At 36.6% G+C, this 25,271-nt stretch overlaps 1 pseudogene; it reads right to left on the bottom strand.

Moving 5' to 3' along the window:
• Nucleotides 1-223: 223 nt before the first annotated feature.
• Nucleotides 224-310, bottom strand: LOC132539991 (small nucleolar RNA U3; annotated as a pseudogene).
• Between the last annotated feature and the right edge of the window lie 24,961 nt (nt 311-25,271).

Here is a 25,271-nt window from a genome sequence, read left to right on the forward strand (position 1 = left end):
TCAAGCCCCAGCCATAACCCAGGAGGCAAAAAAAAAAAAAAGATTGTATTGTGAGTCATATAAAAGCATAGGCATAGAAATAATGTTCTTCCTGCAACATTATATCTTTTTTAAAATCTGGATATGAACTATTATAAACTGAAAAGTATCTTCCATTGTACTCAAATTTCAATGCTAGCATGATTTTTTTTTAAGTTTACTTTATGAGAGTGTTTGGAGATTGACCTTGTTGGATTGTCAGTTTACATTTACAGAGAATTTTTAAGAATGAGTAACATACTATAGAAATGATCCCTGAAAGTATAGTCTTATGTTTTTGTTCATTAATCCTTTCTTAAATAAAAAATTAAAAAAAAAGAACTAGTAACAAAACACCTACCTTTATAGATGATTATGCCTATTTGTACTTAATTCATCACTTGAGAAACATTTCAATGATGTCATGTAAACTTCAAGCCATCTCACGGATAAACTTATAATTCATATATACAATTTCTAGACCATTTTTTCAGTGTTCCCATAGTTATCTGAAATCAGGTTAGGAATTCTGATTAAAATCGGTTTTCTAATTTAGCCACACAGTTCAGGAAGTGATGGTTTGCATGGTTGTTATCAATAGGAATACAGTTCCATATTTCCCCAAGATGGGAGTCACCCTACCCTACCCTCCATACAAACATCATCTTCCTTCACTGGATGTTTTTTTCTGATAAGTTTATGTATTGCTAAATTCACTAGATTAATTTCAAGTAGCTGGATTCCAAATAATATTAATCAAAAATCACATGTTGAATTATCTTAAAGATTAGGCAGTCTCTTCATGAGACTTGCCCCATATAATGTCAAACTAAGATTCTTTGTGACTTATACAGCATTCTGCTACTTCAATAGTTTACTTGCAAGAAGTTTAAATGATGCAATTTTAATGATACTATATGTGCTGTTTGTGATTGTTTTTACTCCCTATGTCCTACTGAACTTAGTTGACTTTTGCTTTGAGCAAAAATAATTTATCTCATACATTTTAATGAAAATTTTCTACCTGAAATCTCCATATATGTCATATTTCTTATCATAAACATTTCCGAGTGATGATTTTATGCTCTTGACAAAATGTGGTCTCAAACTAATGTGCATTATAGAGAAACATATTTTATATTTACATATTTTATTAGTGACAAGTGGGACCAGAGCAGGAGTCTGACTCTATGCTGGAATATGCTGAACTAGATATCTGTTCTGACTTTCAGGCATACAAATGCTGTATTCTATTGTGGAGTCACCTCGTTACTAAGAACATTTTTATAGTTTCAGAATATTTTTAGACTAGTTTATATACTTTTATTTATCATTAGACTATAAGAAAAAGTCTGGTCTATGTACATACCTGTCATGAGCACCCAAGATCTAGTGCCTAATAATGTCTACTCTAGCATTTTTCTTGCTCATATTCTGTTTTGTCTCTTAGAAATTACCTTTAAAATTTTATTGATAAGACTTTTTATAGAACTTTTTGGAAACTGGTAGTAAATACTTTTATGCAATTTGAAGTGTTACGAGTTTTGAAAATTAAACACAGCTTGTCTCCAATTTTGTCCCAGTTATATAAATCACTCAGTTCATTTGTATGTATACAGATATGCATGCTTGCTTGAATATTTATGTTTGTGTGTGTTTGTTCATGTATACTAAAGCTGGGCAGAGAGGCCACAAAAGTAATGGTGCAAGGAAAGACATGGAACTAAGGTCTTGTGTAGTATTCATTTGTGTCAGACACTGTCTAGTGATTTTACATCTATTACTTCATTTAGTCTTTGTTACATAAAATCTTTAGTTCCATTACAAAAGAATTTATTATACAAATGAGATAACAAATTAGGTCAACTGTAGATGCATAGTTACTTAAGTATAGATCAATGCTTAAAAAAAAAACTGTGCTTCAAGTTAGAGATCTACATATTTGCACACAACTTTGTGCAGTAGATGATGCTAACCCTCTCATATTATGCTCACTTTAAATTATAGGTGAATTCTTAAAGGTACATATGACTCATGGCAATGAAAATAATCATAGCATAGGAGATTCCCCATTCATATAAATATTCATTAGGATTTGGAAACACATAAAGCAAGTTCCATTTATAAGTATGCAGACAACTTTTATTTTATTTTTAGATAGAAACACACACATACAGAGAGAGAGAGAGAGAGAGAATGGTACTAAGGCTTTCTTCAATGCAGTGGGAGTAGATTCAAATCTGTGTCTTGCACATAGTAAAGCAGAACATTATCCAACTGAATTATTTTCCTGTCCCTGAGGTGACTTTTAATTTTACCTCAATTCTATTATTAATAAATATACCTTGTCATTTGTATCCCAATTTTACTTGAGAGTGAATAGCCCATATTTTTATTATTTTGACCTTTAAAGATTTATTTTAAGATAGAGAAAAAAAATGAAGATAGACCAGCAGATGCCTTAGCTCTGTCATCTGTGGTGCCAGGGACCAAACCTGAGGTGCTAGGCATATAAATGCTTCCTCTAACATGGACGTATCTTCCTGACCCCTACAAATTACAAAATAAAATTAAAAAATAAACAAAGCGTAACAAAGCCAGAAAATAAGCATCTCCATAGGGTATGTCCTTTGTTATAAAATAATTTGTGCTATTTGGAAGGACAAATCCCAGGTATTTAACATAAATACATATGTCAACTTTACAGTTAATATAAAAATTAAGTTATTTGAGATATTTAAAATATGTAAAACCTAGTCTAGGCAATAAAACTACAAGAATATTTATTAAAATCCCATCCTAAAAATATAACATAAAAATTTAATAATACGTGAAACTTTTGATAGCATGCTATCACATTTTCTTTCTTTTAATTCACAATGCCAGAAAATGAACCCAGGACCTTACACATAGATAATTCGAATGAGCAACCTCCACAGCCCAAATTTTTATCCTTTTACTAAGGAATGAAGTTGAATGGGTGAGAGTTTAGAGAGATACTAAGACATTTTGCCATTATTTATTGAGCTCTTCTAGTGCCTTGTGTGATTCTCCTATGTGGTGCTAAGGTTTAAAAATCAAGGTCATTCACATGATAAGGCAAGTACTCTACAGGGATAATTTGTATTATAGTCTATCTACTACAATCTATCTATAATAGATATAAGATACCTACTATAGCTCTCTGTCCAAGGGAAATTTTATTTTCTCCACTCCATTTTCCTCTTTAAGCTGTTGTTATAATTCTGCTCTGTTATCAACAGTATTCAAGAATACAACATTGTTTGTTGTTTGTAGAAGTTGTATATATATGTGCTAACATATGCATACATACTACATATAGAAAATGTTATATAATATACCTATATAAACATATAGAGTATACTATATGTACATAGTGTATATGTATATTTTGTGTGTGTGTATGTAATAAAAACAAGGAATGTAGGATACTTACAAACCTAATCCTGTAGGTAACTGTAAATGTAGAATAGTTTTGTTTGGTTATGTAAATGTAATGTTATTATCACAACATACAGTAATCTAAGGAAAATTTCAGGTCTGGCTGATTTACAACAAGAAACTATGCATCCGATTATTATTATTATTATTTACATTTTTAGCCTTTTATTTTTTATTTTTATTATTTTATTTTATTTTTTTATTTAAGAAAGGATAAATTAACAAAACCATAGGGTAGGAGGGGTACAAATCCACACAATTCCCACCACCCAATCTCCACATCCCACCCCCTCCCCTGATAGCTTTCCCACTCTCTATCGCTCTGGGAGCATGGACCCAGGGTCACTGAGTTGTAGAAGGTGGAAGGTCTGGCTTCTGTAATTGCTTCCCCGCTGAACATGGGCGTTGACTGGTCGATCCATACTCCCGGTCTGCCTCTCTCTTTCCCTAGTAGGGTGGGTCTCTGGGGAAGTGGAGCTCCAGGACACATTGGTGGGGTCTTCAGTCCAGGGAAGCCTGACCGGCATCCTGATGACATCTGGAACCTGGTGACTGAAAAGAGAGTTAACATACAAAGCCAAACATATTGTTGAGCAATCATGGACCCAAAGCTTGGAATAGTGGAGAAGAAGTGTTAGGGGGATACTCACTGCAAACTCTAGTGTACTTCTGCTTTTAGGTATATATTTTGCAGTAGTTTATGGATACGTATGAACATATGCTCTCTCTCACAGAAACTGGTGTATATCTAGGTTTTGGGGCTTTGTTAGAAAGTGAACCACCTGAGATGGAATTAAGAGTATACTATGAAAGGAAAGGTCTCACCCGAGTAATGAAGCTGAAGTGTAGTCATTCCACAAGTGAAGTCTCAACACAGTCTGAGGTGAAGCATGTTGAGGTGGCAATCGTTGCGTTGATTAGGTTGTGATCGGCAGATGCAATATTATTTGATATGGATTGGGAGAGGCATACGGAAAAGTGGGCCCTATCCAAGGGTTCCAGGACTGGGGGAAGTAGAGGCTCTATAGTGGATATGTGAGGTTCCTGCTGTCTTAGAGTTCCAAAAGACAATCGATAGTTAATATTATCATCACATTATTTGGTAATTGGGTTAACTTTGAAAAGTCCTTTTGTTAGGATATGCTGTACAGTACCCAGTATCTTGTAATCTAAGGAAAATTTCAGGTCTGGCTGATTTACAATAAGAAACTATGCATCCAATTATTTTTTTTAAAAAATACCACAAACAAAATCTTTATGAAAGAATATTTTAACTATCTTCACAGTCAATTTACATAAAAGTAAAATTCTTTTTTTATCAAATAGTCTTTGAAAATCAATTGAAAATTGGAAGCTCATCATTTAACTAGTCTTATGAATAAACATTGTCCAAAGGTGTTAAATGTATTTTATAACCATTAAGATTTCTGAAATGTTAGGAATATACTAAAATTTTCTTTAAATAGTTGACTATGTACTGATTGTCTTGGGGAAATGTGGAAATGCACACTTGTGACAACAGTCCTGTAAATCAGTTCTTAAATGAGAAGATACTGAAGCTGGGAGAGGGGGAAATGACTATGACTATATTAACTGTGATACTCTTTCACAGTTCTCTGTATTACAGATTTTTAGCACTGCATGTAGATTTTGAACAGAGAAAAAATACTTAAGACTTTAATAGTAAAACACTACAGAATCTTTGAAAATGTTATGAAGCAAAATACATACATATGTTTTAAGAAGTGACAATTTTTTATTCCCTTTTGTTGCCCTTGTTTATTGTTGAAGTTATTACTGTTGTTGTTATTGATGTCGTCATTGTTGGATAGGACAGAGAGAAGTGGAGAGAGGAGGGGAAGAAAGAGAAGGGGAGAGAAAGACATCTGCAGAGCTGCTTCACCGACTGTGAAGCGACTCCCCTGTAGGTGGGGAGCCGGGGGCTCCAATCGGATCCTTATGCTGGTCCTTGAGCTTTGCGCCACTTGTGCTTAACCTGCTGCGAAGAAGTGACAGTTTTAATACTGAGATTGATTCTTTCCAGCAAAAGGTTTAATATTTTTTCCTTATTTATTTATTTTGCCTCCAAGGTTATTGCTGAGGCTCGGTGCCTGCACCACGAACCCACTGCTCCTGGAGGCTATTTTTTTTTTCTTTTGTTGCCCTTGTTTTATCCTTGTTGTGGTTGTTATTATTGTTACTGATGTTGTTGTTGGATAAGACAGTGAGAAATAGAGCGAGGAGAAGACAGAGAGGGTGAGAGAAAGACAGACCTCTGCAGACCTGCTTCACCGCTTGTGAAACGACCCCCTACAGGTGGTGTGTTGGGGTCTTGAACCAGGATCCTTAAACTCCTGCCTTTGTGCTTAGCGCCATGTATGCTTAACCTGCAGCGCTACCGCCCGACTCCCCAGGTTTGGTATTCTTTACATAAAAAATATCTGAGCTATCATATGCATTTTTACATTACAAAAACACATTTATTAGCAACTACCTGATAACTTGAAGAGAATGCATAGAAATGAACTATAATTAACAGAAAACATTACTCTGAAGAGCTTAAAAATTGGTAGGGAGAGGTAGACATAAATATAATCTAATATAAGGTAAGAATATTAAATGCTAAAGAAAAGCATGCAAAAACTTTGAACTATGCTTTGAGGTTTGAAATTATCTTCCTATCTGCAGAGGAGTCGCTTCACAAGCAGTGAAGCAGGTCTGCAGGTGTTTATCTTTCTCTCCCTCTTTTTGTCTCCCCCATCCATTTATCTCTGTCCTATATAACAGTGACAACATCAATAGCAGCAATAATAACTACAATAATAAAAAAAGAGGGAGAAAGAAAAAAAAGAATAAATAACTTGAGTAACCAGTAAAACAGATCTCTTGGATAATGTGCTACTTTGCCATGTGTGTAATATAAATTTGAGCCTGGCCCCCATCACACTGAAAGAAGCTTTAATTCTATGGTCTCATTCACACTCTCCAATTCTATCAATTAAATAGGCCAAGTATTTTTTTCCCATATTCAACATTTTTCTTATTTTTAATTGTAAGAAATGATAACATTATGTTGCTTAGCCATTCGCAGTGCTTAGTATAGAATTAGTTAAAGTTCTTTTGTTACAAATCACATTTGTTCAACTTTTTTTTTTAAAGCAGAGTTAATATCAGAATAGAATAAGATAATTAAATGAAAACCAAAGTTGAAAACTCACACAATGAGAGAAATAAAACAGGGGAGAGGCCTGTCTTTTATATTGTACTTTCAGAAAATTCTAACACATTTTTAACTTTCATCCTGCTTTTTCATTCTTCTCTTGAAGTAGGAGTTTCTCTTTCTTAAAGTGCAATATTTCCAGTTTTGATTTTCAAATAATTTAGCCCATTTTCACTGGAATTGTTTTCCATCAGCTATTTGTATTCTTTGTACAATCTCTCCCTATTCAGTGACCTTACTCGTCTCTGACAATACATTCAAACTTGCTTTATTCTAGAGAAACCCAACAAAACAAATATTTCTTCATTCTTCTTATCTTTTTATCCAATCTCTTCCTTCTCATTGCCTTTTATTAAAAATTACTCTATTGCTGTTAGCTCTTCCTTTTATTAGCTGTACTGATGCACTTTGATGTAGTCTTGGTCACTTCATAAGTTTCTTTAAAAACAATATTTATGATCAGCCTGCGAAGATCCGGAAAGTCACCTGCTTTCTCATGTGTTCAAGCAGGATTGAGTTCCCCAGCACTCAAATCATTGGAGGAAATTTTAGTGCTGTGATATCTCTCTGTTATCTCTGTCTATTTGAAAAGTTGGCCTAGTGGAAAAGGCCCAGTTAAATGACAAGTGGATAAATAAATGCTTGAACCCAGTCCTTGTGCATTGTAACATATATGCTCAACCAGGTTCACTACCACCCAGCTTCCCCCTTTTCCAGTTTTTGTAGTCCTTTCTTTTTCTGATGATTTTAGTCTGTTTCTCATTTGTTAAAGCACTGAGTGCCATTTGTTGTATACAAGCTGGTTTTGGAACATTACCCCCAAGTAAAAGACTTTGGAGGGAGGATGGATTCTCTAGTCGACTACAGGGAAGTAAGAGTGGGATCACGGTTCTTTGGTGGTAAGAACAGTATTAAGCTAGACTCCTTTTAAGTGGTGAGAGCACTATTAAACTATACTCCTTTTAAGTTATAATCTTATAAATCACCATTTATTAAATATTTCAAGGGAATATAGATTGGATATGTCTCAAGGTTGCTGGATGTCTAGATTTCAGTTCTGGGTATATATTCCTTTAAAACCTAATGTTTCAACTTTGTAAACTGATTGAATTCTAACACTAGGCTTAAATTGTTAAAGTATTTGTAAAAATAACTTTTTTTTCTTCAAATACTGAGTTACTTACAACTTTAGACAAGATTGATCATAATCAAACAGTTCTGTCAGTATCTAAGATATGGTGATTAGTGGATAACATTAAATTACATACATCATGGTGAGGTCAAGTACAGTATGGTAAATTCTAACCATGGGATTTTCAAAGTAAATCAAGCTCCTTAGTAAATTGGTTTATAAAAGTAATGATCTATTGCCTTATCAAACTCTAACACTGCAAGGAAACTTCCCCATTCTCCTTAAAATCCTCAATTCTCCTAGTCTTGGAGCCTCTGGGACTTTGCTTGTATTTCTCGATATCTTTTCTTTTGACCCTTAGCCTGTTATACTGCCTTTGCTGACCCCAACTAAATGAATTCAATCAGTGCCGTTGCGCCACTTTATGTTGCCTTTGCCTTTTCACTTTGGACTGTATCCAAAACACCAAGCTTGAAATTTAAATCTTCCAATAATCCTGTGAGACCTTTCCAAACAATTAGTACTACCTAGTTCCATTTCAAATGGCATACTCTGTAACAAAGTTACAGACCCTAGATATAGGCTAGAATCTAAGGTACTTCGTACATATGTCCATGTATCCATAACTTAGGGGAAACTTTATACCTCAAAGTAAAAATACTCAATAGTTTAAGCACAATTAAATTTAGACCAATTAAGCTTGTGAGCCTGAAGAAATCATATTAAGTGAAATAAGTCAGAAACAGAAAAGTGAGTATGGGGTGATCTCACTCACAAACAGAAGTTGAATAACAAGATCAGAAAGAGAAAACACTAAGTAGAACTTAGAATGTAGTTTGTGTATTGCAACAATTAAAAGACTCTGGGGTGGGTGCAGGGGAGAGTTCAGATCCTGGAACAGGATGACAGAGGACCTAGTGGGGGTTGTATTGTTTTGTGGAAAACTGAGAAATGTTATGCATATATAAACTATTGTATTTACTGTCAACCATAAACCATTATTTACTGTCAACCATAAACCTGTCTAAGCAGGTTGACCCCAAATTCACCTACCTTTCCTGGTGGGATGCAGTAGGCAGGTCCTTGCCTGACCTCATGAACTTCTGATGGATTGTCCTTTTCAGACTGGGAACTTACCTGTACATGCTACCTCATCCCTTTTAAACAAAGGCAATAAATTACTGTGTACAGCCAACTTGAAACCCACCGCAAATATCCTGGCTTTGCTCGACTTTCCCCCCTGCCCAGAGGTGCTTGTAATTTACCCTGAGGAAAAAATACCTGCCTATTCATTGTGAACTCATGATCAGATCATATATGGCAACTTTCCTGTTGTGATCAAATACTTTGTAGGCCAAGATGCAACTATGCATTATGTATGTGTTAATGATTACCTCAATCTTCTTTCTGAACATTGGGTATATCTACTTGCTTGTATCCCTTAATAAATGAGTCATACTAAGATGCTTCTCTTGGAGCTGATTGATCATGTATTCCCTTCTGTTTTCTCCATGCGCTTTACCCTTGTCACCAGGGCCCCACCTAGGACCCCCAGGGGCTGTCCCAGTCTCCACTGCCAGTGACCAGGGAGGCGGAGAGCCCCAGGGCGACCCTTATAGTCCCATTTTTGGTATGATTTAGATCAAGAAAGGAGACTGGAATTTTGTCAAAATCTTTCTCTGCATTTATTGCGATAATCATATGTTTTTTTCTTTTATTGATGTGATGGATCACAATTGATTGATATATATATATATTGAATCAGCCTTGCACCCCAGGGATAAATCCCATTTGATTAAGATGTACAATCTTTTCAATATAGTGTCTCAGTCTCCTTTTAGTATCAGGGTTAAGTTAGTTTTACAGAAAATGGCTGAAAATTCCTGAGTCCTCAATATTTTAGAAGAACGTAAAAAGTATAATAGTTAACGTTGAAGGTTTTGTGGAATTCATTTGTAGAATCATCTGGATCTAGACTTTTTCAATTGGGAAGGTTTCTGATAACTTTCAATTACTTTGGCTAAGTGTGGCCTGTTCATATATTGTCATTCATTTTAAGTTCAATTTTGGAAGGTTATATGTTTCTAAGAACTCTTCTATTTTTCCTAGGTTCTCTATTTTGGTTGTTCATAGAAGCCTTGCATGAAAATTTGGAATTCTGTGGTGTCTGTTGTGATCTCCCCTCATTTGTTTACAATCCTATTTATGTGAGTCTTCTCCCTTATTTTTTAGTAGGTCTGGCCAAGGGTTTGTCAATGTTATTTATCCTTTCAATGAAAGGTACATGTAGCTACATTGATTCTACTTGTCTGGAAATCCACCTTCCATTCAGAGATGCCAGGATCTGAAAAGATTTCTTGAAGAGACTCAGCCTAGGTGTTTTGTTCATGCAGCCATTATGACTCTACTCCACAATGAACACTTTTCACTTAAGCTATTTTCTGTCTATATGCCTTGCTAGGAGAAGTGTCTATTTATATCATTTGCCTATTTTGTAAATAATCAGAATTATTTTTTAATGTTAGGTAGAATTTACCAGTCGAGGATTATCACAAGCTGTCAGAAATACCTTATGTCAGAATTCTAAAATCCTAATATCAGAATTCTCAATAACAAATAACTAATAAAATTAACCAGAATGATAAACAGATGCACACAAAGTAGAGTCCATAATGACAGAGAAAATAATTTTTAAAAGACAGAAGGTAAACACAATAGTCTAAAGTAGTGCATCACAGCAGATTATTTTTAAATCTGTGAACAAGCTTAAATACAATGCAAGTGTGCAAAAATATTATCTTGTTAGATTAACAATGAAAATGATAGAAATCATGTGTCCTAAAAAAGTAGCAAAGTGAACCTGTAAGGGATATTTGAGATACAAACAAGATATGAACTAAAAATCAGAGGTTGAGAAAAATGCATTTTCCATGCAAAGAAATAATCAGAATATGTAAACACATTTTGTAAATCAAGGAACTATAAAAATAGGAAAATAATACAAATACATATTTTACAAAAGAAAAATGGAAGAATAATGTTCGAAAAGTGATTAACTGCACTTGTAATAAAGATATGTTAGTTATGTAACTGGTAAGATTCTGGTTTAACCCTACCACAAGTGGAGTATATATCAATACATATGTTGGAAACATTATATAATAAGGAACATTTAACGACAACAATAATAACTACAACAATAAAAAAACAACAAGGGCAACAAAAGGGAATAAATAAAATTTTAAAAAAATAAAAAAAAAAGAAAGAAAGGGAGTCGGGCTGTAGCGCAGCGGGTTAAGCGCAGGTGGCGCAAAGCACAAGGAGGATCCCAGTTCGAACCCCAGCTCCCCACCTGCAGGGGAGTCGCTTCACAGGTGGTGAAGCAGGTCTGCAGGTGTCTATCTTTCTCTCCTCCTCTCTGTCTTCCCCTCCTCTCTCCATTTCTCTCTGTCCTATCCAACAACGACAACAACAATAATAACTACAACAATAAAAAAACAACAAGGGCAACAAAAGGGAATAAATAAATAAAATTAAAAAAAATAATAAATAAGGAACATTTCTCCACAAAATTGTTGTATTAAACTAGAATGGACATTTTTGAAAACATGTTGTATTTTAATAGAGTTTTAAATTTAAGTAAGTTTATGTTTACAGATAAATATTAAAGACTGCATAGATAATCTAGATATAATTTTAAAAATGAAGAGAAAAATAAATATTGAAAAAATAGCAGATTCTAAGAAAAGTAGAATACCATTAAGCACAAAATACCACAGATTGATGGATCTCAATGTCTATGTTGTCTTAAGATTTATTTCTTTATTTTTATGAAAGAGATTAGAGCACTGCTTAGCTCTGGAAAAAAGTGGTACCAGAGATTTAACCTGTGATCTCTAGTTTCTCCGGGTAATATATAGCAAGCAAACCTTGTGCTTAAATCTTAAGCTATCTCCCTGCTTCCTATATCTAAATAATTTCAAGACATATATTACACTCTCATGTTTTCCATTTCATTTTTCTAGTTTTGTTGGATGTGCATTTTTCAAAATTGTGCTCTATTTCTCTACAATGCTCTGATCTTGCATTATATTGCTATTTGGCATATATGTTGCCTAACCAAACCAAACATATTTTAATTTATTTATTAGTTTATCATCTTTATTTGATAGGACAGAGAAAAATTGAGAGGGGAGTAGGAGAAGAGAGGATGAGAGATAGAGAGACACCTACAATATTTATTTTGCTACACATAAAGCATCTAACCCTGCAGGTTGAACTCAGGTACTTGTGCACGGTAACCTGTGTGCTTAATTTGGTATGCCGCTACCTAGCTCCCAATCAATCTTATGTAAGACATTAATTTTAATTTATCTTTTTTATCTTATTTATTTACTTATTTTTATCTTGTCATCTCTTTTTTATTAGTGATTTAATAATGATGGACAAGTATGTGTGGATAAGAGGGGTACAATTCCATACATTTCCCACCACCAGAGTACCATATTCCTTTCCCTTCATTGGAAGCTTCCCTATCCTTTCTGTTTTTTTTATTTTTATTTATAAAATGAAAATATTGAGAAGACTATAGGTTAAGAGGGGTACATTTTCACACAATAACCACCCCCCAGAGCTCCATATCCAATCCTCTCCCTTGATAGTGTCCCTATTCTTTATCCCTCTGGGAGTATAGACCCAGTATCATTGTGGGGTGCAGAAGGTGGAAGGTCTGGCTTCTGTAATTGCTTCCCCGCAATTGAACTCTCAACGTGGGCACTGAGAGTTCAATCCATACTCCTAGCCTGTTTCTATCTTTACTTAGTGGGGAAGGACTCTGGGGACTTGGGATTCCAGGACAGATTTGGTGAGGTTGTCTGTACAAGGAAGTCAGGTTGGTTTCATGGTGCCATCTGTGAAATACACAAGAATACTGTTCTTTCAAATATGGTCTCAGAGAACAAATGCTGAGTAGCAAAGAGGAAAATTAATATCCCTCGCTACTCAGTTCTAAAAAAAAAAAAATTGTAATACCATCCTCTCAATGAACGCACCTCCAACAGTCTTCTGAATGTGCATAGCTCAGAGGAAATAACTTCTTTACTACAAGTTTAGATTTGATATATTGTCAGATATATTTTCTTATCTAAAAAGGGATTTGACAAAAGAAAGTAATTTTGTTAAACCGTGAATAAAGATTAAACTGCGTTCTCAGCTCAGCTGTGTGTCTCTGGTCATCTCTGTTACCTGCCCATGAAGCCAGCCCAGTTAAAACAACATACCACCTTGGCATGCTTCACTTCAGAATATGTCAGATGTGGAATGTCAACCCTTCAGCATCATTACTTGGGTAAGACTTTTCCTTTCTCATAGGACTCCTTAATTCCATTTCAGGTGGTTCACTTCCTAACAAAGCCTCAAAACCTAGATAAAGACCAGGTCCCATGAGATAGGGCAGATGTACACACTTATCCATAAATTAAGGCAAAATATATACATTAAAGCAAACATGCACAATAGATACAGTGAGTCAATAAATGAAGCAAGCAAGTAGAAAGACCTAAAAAGACACCTTAAAGTACCTAATGAAATAGTTTCTACTTAGACCTATGTTGGGACCATGTGTAAGCCTGTTAGAGCTTAGGGAGAACCACCCCCATCTTTGGATGGAGGTCTGAGAAGATAACCTCTTGGTAAGTCTCTCTCAACTGAGGTGAGCATAAGGCGGGGAACTCAGACTTGGTTCTTTCCTTCTTGACTCTCAGGCCCACATATACCCCAGTACTTCCCTCCATTAACTGCAGGCCACATGGCCGCAGATTCACTCATTCAAAGTCACCTTCTGATCACAGAAGAACATACCTTATCACACACTTCATCATACACCTCAGACCCCAGACAAGAGAAATTCCAAACTATATGGCTTTTGATATTCATCTTCTTTCTGTCTCACCCTATGGGTTTAACCCCTATGCTTCTCTCAAATACCTTTGGATAATTAAGTTGCTTGTGTCATGGAAAATAACTGTCTTGTATCTCATCAATTCCTGTCATACCAGCCCCCTACCTTAGGGGCATGCTGACTGTTAAGAAACCTGTAATTTCTGTCATATTTCAACAATAATTACCTCCATTGCTTTTCTATTTAACTCATGTCAATTTTGCTAATAAACGGACTCTAGGATTCTAGGATTCAAAGGACTCAGATTCTAGATTCACGCTAAGAGTACCCTGGTGTCTTTTACCTCGTGTCACCCCTTTGCTAAGCGAGAAAGAACCAGCCCGTTACCTTTGCCCTGGAGGCCACCCTGCCAGAGAGGGAGAGAAACACCCCGAAAACACCCCAAGCTCCAGGCTCAATTCAGCTTCTCTGCCAAGCTGGGTAGCACTGCTGGGCCCTGTGAGTTTCTAAACAAGTTCTGATTATAGTCTGTAGGTTCTGAAGCAACTATTCACTATGTTCTCATCAGAAGAACAACATGGAAAGGATCCCACCACACAGCACCACCACTAGACCACTGAGGTATTCTCCTGAATTTCCTGGTTAGTTCCCTGTCCCATGGTGACAACATAGGGCCTCCCCCCGCTGCTGCTCCAGCCTCTGAGGGCAGTAGCAATGGAGACTCACAGTTGCATTTGGTGAGTCTTAGGGAAGTCCTCTCCTCCCTTCAGCAATTTTTTTGTTGGTGAAACAGACTGGAGGTGGTGCCTCAATTGGTAAACTGTTGGATTGTTACCAGCCACTTAATCTCTCCTTAGGCTCCTCTCTGTCCAGGAGCCACATGTATTTGCACTCACTGGTGATTTGGTAGGTTCGTGAAGTCTTTCTAGTCCTGCCTTGTTGCAGTATCAGATGATCTCCTTTGGTATTCCTCATAAGTAAACTCTTATTAAAACTCAGTAATATACTTGCATAGTTAGAATGTTTATCAAGGAATTTTCTTTTCTAAAATAATTTTGCCAGACAAGTAATGACATCAATATGGTTTATATAGTGAAAATATTACATGGGTTCAAATAAATTTTATATTCAATGTGTCTAGTTAGGTTTTGGTAGTCATTAATTATAGCAGTAATGCCACATAGAAAGAAAAATATGAAATTACTTACTGTAGAATATTTGCTACATACATAGTGTTCTTCTAAAATACCTCTAATAACATTACATAAAGAATATATTTCTTTACTTTAAGGTTATAAACAGGGTAATTTTGGATATCCAAAAAGAGAAATAATGGGTTTATCTTTCTTCTTTTTCCTTTTCTAAACAGGCTAATTTTGAATATCCAAAAAGAGAAATAATGGGTTTATCTTCCTTCTTTTTCCTTTTCCCTCTATTCTGTTTCTTTTCTGCCTATTCCTACCCCCTTCTCTCTTCTATCCCTCTTTCTTTACTGTCCATTTTACTCTTCCATACCCCAAAATTAATTGGTACTCATATTCTATTTTAAAAAGTGTTTCTTAAATTAAGTTATCTCAAAATGAAAAAACAAAACCTTTTACTAAAATACCTGTAATAATTTAGTAGACTTTAGGATTTTTCATGTCTGAAATATTCCCTGGAGATACCCATACTGATGTTCTGTCACTTATATTTTGAGAAACAAGACCAAAAACTCAGTTTAAGTTTGTGGGGTCTGGCCTTCATAGAAATAATGGCCTGGACTTCCCAGAGTAGGCCCTTTCCACATATGACTAGATGGAAAATTCATTATCCTAGTGCAGTATGTATACAGCAAACATACAACCAACATCATACTCAATGGTGAGAAGCTAAGCACATAGCCACTCAGATCAGGTAACAGACAGGGCTGCCCACTATCACCATTGCTATTCAACATATTATTTTAAGTTCTTGGCATAGCAGCTAGGCAAGAAAAAGTAAGTAAAGGAATACAAGTTGGAAGAGAAGTCACTATTTGCAGATGACATGATAGTATACATTGAAAAACCTATAGCATCCAGCAGGAAGCTACTGGAAATTACCAGGCACTATAGTAAGGTGTCAGAGGTATCATCATTAAAAATTACTATTCTACCCAAAGCCATATACAAATTTAATGAAATCCCCATCAAAGTATAACCATTTTTTTAGAGCTACAAAAAAAGATTAGAACAAAAGAGTTCATGTAGAACCAGAAATACCTAGAATTTCCAAAGCAGTCTTGAGAACAAAGAATAGAACTGGAGGCATTATGTGCCCAGATCTAAAACTATTTCAAGGATGTGGATGTTAGACCAGAAACTATCAAATACCTGGAGGAAAACATTGGTGGAACACTTTCCCACCTAAACCTCAAGGGCATATTTGATGAAACAAACCCAATTGCAAGGAAGACTAAAGCAGAAACAAACCAATGGGACTACATCAAATTGAAAAGCTTCTGCACAGCCTAAGAAACTATCACACAAACAAAGAGACCCCTCACAGAATGGGAGAAGACCTTCACATGCCATACATTAGACAAGAGACTAATCATAAAAATATACGAAGAGCTCAGCAAACTTAGCACCAAAAAAGCAAATGACCCCATACAAAAATTGACAGAGGATATGAACAAAACAATCACTTCAGAGGAGATCCAAAAGGCTAACAAACATATGAAATACTGCTCCAGATTGCTGATTGTCAAAGAGATGCAAATAAAGACAACACTGAGATACTACCTCACTCCTGTGAGAATGGTATACATCAAAAAGGACAGCAGCAACAAATGTTGGAGAGGCTGTGGAGACAGAGGAACCCTTCGCATTGCTGGTGGGAATGTAAACTGGTCCAGCCTCTGTGGAGAGCAATCTGGAGAACTCTCACAAGGCTAGACATAGACCTTCCATATGACCCAGTAATTCCTCTCCTGGGGATATACCCCAAGGATTCCATAATGCCCAACCAAAAAGGTATGTGTGTGCCTATGTTCATAGGAGCAGAATTCATAGTAGCTAAAACCTGGAAGGAACCCAGGTGCCCAACAACAGATAAGTGGCTGAGAAAGCTGTGGTATATATACACAATGGAATACTAAGCAGCTATTAAGAACAATGAACCCACCTTATCTGACCCATCTTGGACTGAGCTAGAAGGAATTATGTTAAGTGAACTAAGTCAGAAAGACAAAGATGAGTATGGGATGATCTCACTCATCAACAGAAGTTGAGGAAGAAGAACAGAAAGGGAAACTAAAACAGGATTTGATTAAATGGAGAGTAGGGCAACAAAGTAAAAACCCTGTGGTGATGGGGAGCGTGGACATTCAGCTTCCCAGGGCAGAGGTGGGGTGGGGGGGCTGAGTGGTGGGAGTGGGTGGGTAGGATGGGACACAGTCTTTTGGTGGTGTTTATGTACACTCCTATTAAAGTATAGTCATATAAATCACTATTCAATTAACATGAGAGGGGAAAAAATTGATCATATGTCTAGAACTTTTTTAAAACACAGACTGAGTCTTTTTAATACATAGGCTGTCTTTGATATGTTGACTCTCTCAAAAGCCTAGATCAGGGAGAACAGAAGCAACCACTGACACCGCTACATACAAGATGCTGGGTATTATATAGCAAACCCTAACAAAGGGAATTTTCAAAGTTAACCCAATTACCAAATAATGTGATGATAAAAATAACTATCCATTGTGTTCTTGAACCCTAAGACAGTAGGAACCTCACATTTCCACTATAAAGAGTATATTTCCCCCAGTCCTGGAACCTTATGGTGGGGCTCACTTTCCTGCATGCTTCTCTCAATTCATATCAAATAATATTTGTTGTCAGTGTTCAGGGCACCAGTAGTCTGGGCTAGCTTTGCGGCAGTAAACAGATGACCATGGGGACACAAGGATGAGCAGAGAATGCAGTTTAAACTTTATTCATGAGAGGCAAACAGTCCAACACCTAATCACCACACAGATCTGTCCTGCATCTTTCTCCTCCTCTGGCAGCGGCAGGAACTCAGGAAGTACATAGGGTAAGGGGCAGGAAGAAGAAAGAAGTGTGAAACTAGCAAGGGCTAAACCAAATCTCCTGGAGTTGGGAGTAGTGAGACCAAATCAATGTAACAGAAAAGACCATGTAAATAGACCACAATGTCAAGCATTGTAACAGAAGCAGAACTAGATCCCAGAAGCAGAACTAGAAGCATACCAACAAATATTGCATCCACTTCTTCTTCTAGAGTTTGCCCTTCTTCCATAGCCAGTCAATAGCATCAGGTTGAGCCTGATGTAAAGTTTCGAGACCTCCTTTGAATCTGGAGAGGTGGCAGTCATTGACTATGTGGGTCATAGTCTGTCTGTAGCTGCAGGGGCAGTTTGGGTCGTCTCTGGCTCCCCCGCGATGGAACATAGCGGTGCACCGGCCATGGCCTGTTCGATAGCGATTGAGGAGGGCCCAATCATAACGTGCTAGGTCAAAGCCGGGTTGACTCTTGCAGGGGACTGTGATGAGGTGTTTTTTCTTTACCTCAGCTGACTGCCAACTCTGTTTCCAAGAGTCTGGAACAGAGAAGTTCAGTGTAGGCATAGGAGACGAGATTGGATGATGAGACGTCAAGCGTTGAATAGGGTGGGCGAAGATATCCTCATATATTGGCAGGTCCAGTCTAGCGGAGATGTGGGAAATGAACTTAGATGATGCCGCATCCCGACGAACATCTGGCGGGGCGATGTTGCTAAGAACTGGCAGCCATAGAACCGGGGTGGAATGGATGGTTCCAGAAATTATCCTCATGGATAATCCTCATGCATCCACTGATCACAACTTAATCAACACAACAAGTGCCACCCCAGCATGCTTCACTTCAGACTGTGTCCAAAGACTTCAGGTATGGAATGACAACCCTTCAGCTTCATCACTTGGGTGAGACCTTTTCTTTCATAGTATTCTCTAATTCCATTCCAGGAGTTCCACTCTCCAATAAAGTCCTCAAACCTAGATATAGACCAGGTCCCCTGAGATAGAGCATATGTTCACACGTGTCCATAAACCAGGGAAAAATATATACCTGAAAGCAGAAGAACACAAAAGTCTGCAGAGAGTACCCCCGTAGCACTTCATCTCCACTATTCCAACCTTTAGGTCCATGCTTGTTCAACAATTTGTTTGGGTTTGTATGTTAACTCTCTTTTCAGCCACCAAGTCCTGGATGCCAGCATGATGCAGACTAGACTTCCCTGGACTGATGACCCCACCAATGTGTCTTGGAGCTCTGCTTCCCCAGAGCCCCAACCTACTAGGGGAAGAGAGAGGCAGACTGTGAGTATGGATTAACCAATCAACGCCCATTTTCAATGGGGAAGCAATAACAGAAGCCAGACCTTCCACCTTCTGCAACCCACAATGATCCTGGGTCCATACTCCAGAGGGATAGAGAATGGGAAAGCTATCAGGGGAGGGGATGGGAATGGAGACTGGTTGGTGGGAATTGTGCGGAGTTGTACGCCTCCTATCCTATGGTTTTCTTAATGTCTCTTTCTTAAATAATAATAAAAAAGAAAGTCTCTTTGCATAACCACTGGATTATCCCTGCCACACCCTGCTTTATATCTTGGTCAGGAGTCAGTGATTAAGCTAAGAAGCCTACTTATAGTTTAAAAGCCCTCAGGGTCCCATAGCCTACAGGGAAAAAAAAAAAAAAAAACAGAAAAGAGGGTTTTAAGCCACTGAGCTCCAAATCAGGGATTAAAATACTATTGAAACAACTGTTAATTTCCGCAACTGTGAACCATTTAATTACCTTACTTAGACACAAGTCAATCCAGGCTATAATGATCAGGAATTTGAAAAGTACTGAGAGAGGGAACTCATAATATAATATATAAAATGCTTAAACAAACAAGAAGAAATATTGGAGAAATGAATCAGGACAAGAGTCCAGCTAAATGCTCCCAAAGGGTGAAGCACAAAATAATGAGGTCAACATGCAAACACTAGCTAAGGAAATAATCATAGGAGTAAGTAAAGAGTTTGAAAGAATTGTAATCAGAAATACAGGAACAACAAATGAGAATCCAGAAGAAAACACTAATTATCTCAAGGTTATTAGAGAGCTGAAAGCTGAAATAGCTGAGCTAAGAACACAGCTAGCTGAACAAGCTAAAACAATATCAGAACAGTTAAAAAAATAGATGAACTCCAGAAAACAGTAGAGGGGAGAGAGAATAGAATCAACGAGGCTGAAGACATAATTAGCAAGATTCAGGACTAATTAGAGACAACTAAAAAAGAAGTAAGATATCTCAAAAAGAGTTTAAGAGATACTGAAAACAACAAAGGGATGACTTCAAAAGAAACAATATACGTATTATTGGCTTACCAGAGGAAGAAAGAGAGGGAGAGGAAGAAAGCATTCTTCACGCCATAATAGCTGAAAGCTTCTCTAGTCTAGACAACATCAAAGATATAAAGATTCAAGAAGTCCAAACAGAAGAGGGTTCCAAACAGAATTAACCCAGACTTAAAGACACCAAGACACATCATATTTAGGATGGAAAGGAATACGGAATATAGAATGGATCCTGAAGGCTTCAAGAGAAAAACAAAGAGTCACCTACAAAGAGTCACCTACAAAGGAAAACCTGTAAGATTAGTAGCAGACTTCTCCATACAAACACTACAGGCCCGAAGAGAATGGCAAGATATCTATGTAGTGCTCAATGAGAAAGGCTTTTAACTAAGACTACTGTATCCTGCTAGATTGTCATTCAGACTAGATGGAGGCATAAAACTAGATGGAGGCATAAAAACCTTCTCAGACAAGCAGCAGTTGGAAGAATCAACTATCATCAAACCTGCCCTGAAAGAAGTTCTGAAAGTTTTCCTATAAACAGTCATATAAGTATGCCATATGTCAGAACACTCTAAAACTCTACAAGAATGGCATTAAAATATCTTCAATCTTTGGTATCAATAAATGTCAATGGCCTGAATTCACCTATTAAAAGCACAGAGTAGGAAGATGGATCAGAAAATACAACCCAAGAATATGCTCTAAAAGAAACCCACCTAACTCAACAAGACAAACACAGACTCAAAGTGAAAGGATGGAAAACTATCATACAAGCCAATAACCCACAAAAAAAAAAAAAAAAATGGCAGGAACAGCTATTCTAATATCTGACATGATAGACTGTAAAATAGATAAGATTTAAAAAGATAGGAATGGACACTACTTAATGCTCAGTGGATCAGTCAATCAAGAGTACTTAACAATTATTAACATCTATGCACCCAATGAGAAGGCATCTAAATACATCAAACATTTACTGAAAGAGCTACAGCAATATATTAACAGCAACACAGTCATAGTAGGGGACTTCAACACCCCACTCTCTCAACTTGACAGATCATCCAGGCATAAAATCAATAAATACATAAGGGAGCTAAATGAATAGATAGATAAACTAGAACTATTGGACATTTTCAGAGTCATTCATCCCAAGAAACTGGAATACACATTTTACTCAAATCCACATGGGTCATTCTCATGGATAGACCATATGTTAGGCCATAAAGACAGCATCAGCAAATTCAAGAGCATTGAAATCATCCCAAGTATCTTCTCAGACTACAGTGGAATTAAACTAACACTTAACAATCAACAAAAGATTAGTAATAGTCTCAAAATGTGGAAGCTTAACAGTACTCTTCTTAACAATTACTGGATCAAATAGGAAATAAAGGAAGAAATCAAAATGTTTTGAGAGTTCAATGAAAATGAAGACACAAGCTATCAAAATATTTGGGACACAGCTAAGTCAGTACTGACAGAGAAGTTTGTAGTCATACAAGCACACATTAGGAAACAAGAAAAAGCACAAATAAACAGCCTGATTGCACATCTTAAAGACCTAGAAGAAGAAGAGCAAAGGAACCCTAAAGCAACCAGAAGGACAGAAATCACTAAAGGTAGGACAGAAATCAGTAACATTGAAAATAAGAAAACCATACAAAAGATCAAAGAAAGTAAATGTTGGTTCTTCAAAAGCATGAACAAAATCAACAAACCTTTAGCCAGACTCACGAAACAAAAAAGGGAGAAGACCCAAATAAATCGGATAGTAAATGAAAGAGGAGATATCACAACAGACACTGCAGAAATTCAACATATCATGTGAGGCTTCTATGCCATTAAGTTAGAGAACCTGGAGGAAATGGAAAATTTCCTAGATACCTAACAACTTCCAAAACTAAGTAAATAGGAAGTAGATTACATGAACAGACCCTTCACAGCCAGCGAAATTGAAACAGTTATAAAAAATCTTCCCAAAAATAAAAGTCCTGGATCAGATGGTTTTACAAATGAATTCTATAAAACATTCAAAGAAGAACTAATACCTCTACTTTTAAAAGTCTTCCAGAAGATTGAAGACACTGGAATACTCCCTGCCAGCTTCTATGAAGCCAACATCACTCTGATACCAAAAGCAGACAGGGGCACAACCAGAAAAGAAAACTACAGACCAATATCTCTGATGAACACAGATGCAAAAACATTGAACAAAATTCTAACCAACCAGATACAGTAGTCTATTAAAAGGATTGTTCATCATGACCAAGTGGGGTTTATCCCAGGCATGCACGGTTGGTTTAGTATACGTAAATCAATCAACATGATCCACCACATCAACAAAAGCAAGACAAAAAACTACATGGTCCTATCAATAGATGCAGAGAAAGCCTTTGACAAAATGCAACACCCCTTTATGGCCAAAACACTACAAAAAATGGGATTCGATGGAAAATTGCTGAAGATAGTGGAGTCTATATACAACAAACCTACAACCAACATCATACTTAATAGTGAAAAACTGGAAGCATTTCCCCTCAGATCTGGTATGAGACAGGGCTGCCCACTATCACCATTACTATTCTACATAGTGTTGGAAGTTCTTGCCATAGCAATCAGGCAAGAGAAAGAAATCAAAGGAATACAGATTGGAAGGGAAGAAGTCAAGCTCTCACTATTTGCAGATGATATGATAGTATACATAGAAAAACCTAGAGAATTCAGCAGAAAACTACTGGAAGTTATTAGGCAATACAGCAAGGTATCAGGCTACAAAATCAATGTAAAAAATTAGTATCAGGCTACAAAATCAATGTAAAAAATTAGAGACATTTCTTTATGCAAACACTAAATTCAAAGAAGAGGATAATCAGAAATCACTCCCATTTACTGATGCAGCAAAATCAAGGAAATACCTAGGAATAAACCTGACCATAGAAGTGAAAGACTTGTATACTGAAAACTATGAGTCATTACTCATAGAAGTAGAAAATGACACCATGAAATGGACAGACATTCCATGCTCACAGATCAAAGAAAGTAAATGTTGGTTCTTTGAAAGCGTGAACAAAATCGACAAACCTTTAGCCAAACTCGCAAAACAAAAAAGGGAGAAGATCCAAATAAATTGGATCATAAATGAAAGAGGATATATCACAACAGACAGTGCAGAAATTCTACATAACATGCGAGGCTTCTATGAACAGCTATATGCCACAAAGCTAGACAACCTGGAAGGAACAGATTTCCTAGATACCTACGAACTTCCAAAATTAAATAGAGGAACTCGATAATATGAACAGGCCCATCACAGCCAGCGAAATTGAAACAGTTATCAAAAATCTTCCCAAGAATAAAAGTCCTGGACCAAATGGTTTTACAAATGAATTCTACAAAACCTTCAAAGAAGAACTAATACATCTAATATTAAAAGTCTTCCCAAAGATTGAAAACACTGGAATACTCCCTTTCAGCTTCTATGAAGCCAACATCACTTTGATACCAAAAGCAGAAAAGGACACTCCCCAAAAAGAACACTACAGACCAATATTTCTGGGGAACATAGATGCTAAAATACTGAACAAAATTGTAGCCAACCAGATACAGCAGTATATTAAAAAGATTGTTCATCAGGACCAAGTGGGGTTTATCCCAGGGATGCACGGTTGGTTTAGTATACGTAAATCAATCAATGTGATCCACCACATCAACAAAAGCAAGACTAAAAACCACATGGTCATGTCAATAGATGCAGAGAAAACCTTTGACAAAATCCAACATCCTTTATGATGAAAATGCTATAAAAATGGGAATACATGGAAAATTGCTGAAGATGGTGGAGTCTATATATAGCAAACCTACAGCCAACATCATACTCAGTGGTGTAAAAATGGAAGCATTTTTCCCTCAGATCAGGTACTTGACTGGGCTGCCCACTATCACCATTATTATTCAACGTAGTGTTGGAAGTTCTTGCCATAGCAAGAACATAGCAAGGAATTAAATCGATACAGATTAGAATAGAAGAAGTCAAACTCTCCCTATTTATAGATGACATGATAGTATACATAGAAAAACCTAAGGAATCCAGCAGGAAGCTTTTGTAAATCATCAGGTAATACAGTAAGGTGTCAGGCTACAAAATTAACATTCAAAAGTCAGTGGCATTCGTCTATGAAAACACTAAGTTAGAAGAAATTGAAATCCAGAAACCAATTACTTTTACTATAGCAACAAAACAATAAAATATCTAGGAATAAACCTAACCAAAGAAGTGAAAGACTTGCATACTGAAAATTATGATTCACTACTCAAGGAAATTTAAAAAGACACAAAGAAGTGGAAAGATATTCCATGTTCATGGGTTGGAAGAATTAGCATCATCAAAATGACTATACTACGCAGGGCCATATACAAATTTAATGCTATCTCCATCCAGACCCCAATCACATTTTTAGGAGAATAGAACAAATGCTGCAAATGTTTATCTGGAACCAGAAAAGACCTAGAATTGCTAAAACAATCTTGAGAAGAAAGGATAGATCTTGGGGCATCACACTCTCAGACCTCAAATTTTCTCATAAGGCCATTGTAATCAAAACTGCTTTTTATTGGAACATGAATAGACACAATGACCAGTGGAATAGAATTGAGAGCCCAGAAATAAGTCCCCACACCTATGGACATCTGATCTTTGCCCACACTATAAAATGGGTAAAGCAGAGTCTCTTTAACAAATGGTGTTGGAAAAAATGGGTTGAAACCTGCAGAAGAATGAAACTAAACCACTATATTTCACCAAACACAAAAGTAAATTCCAAGTGGATCAATGACTTGGATGTTAGACCAGAAGCTATCAGATATGTAGAGGAAAATATTAGCAGAACTCTTTTTTGCATAAATTTTAAAACGTCTTCAATGAAACAAATCCAATTACAAAAAAGACTAAGGCAAGTATAAACCTATGGGACTTCATCAAATGAAAAAGCTTTTGCACAACAAAGGAAACCACTACCCAAACCAAGAGATCCCTCATCAGATAAGAGTCTAATAATCAAAATATAGAAAGAGCTTGCCAAACTCAACAACAAGAAAAAATATAACCCTTTTCCAAAAATGGGGGGGGGGGGAGAACATAGACAGAATATTCACCACAGAAGAGA

The sequence above is a fragment of the Erinaceus europaeus genome, chromosome 8 (assembly GCF_950295315.1).
Source record: "Erinaceus europaeus chromosome 8, mEriEur2.1, whole genome shotgun sequence".
Taxonomy (NCBI): Eukaryota; Metazoa; Chordata; class Mammalia; order Eulipotyphla; family Erinaceidae; genus Erinaceus; species Erinaceus europaeus.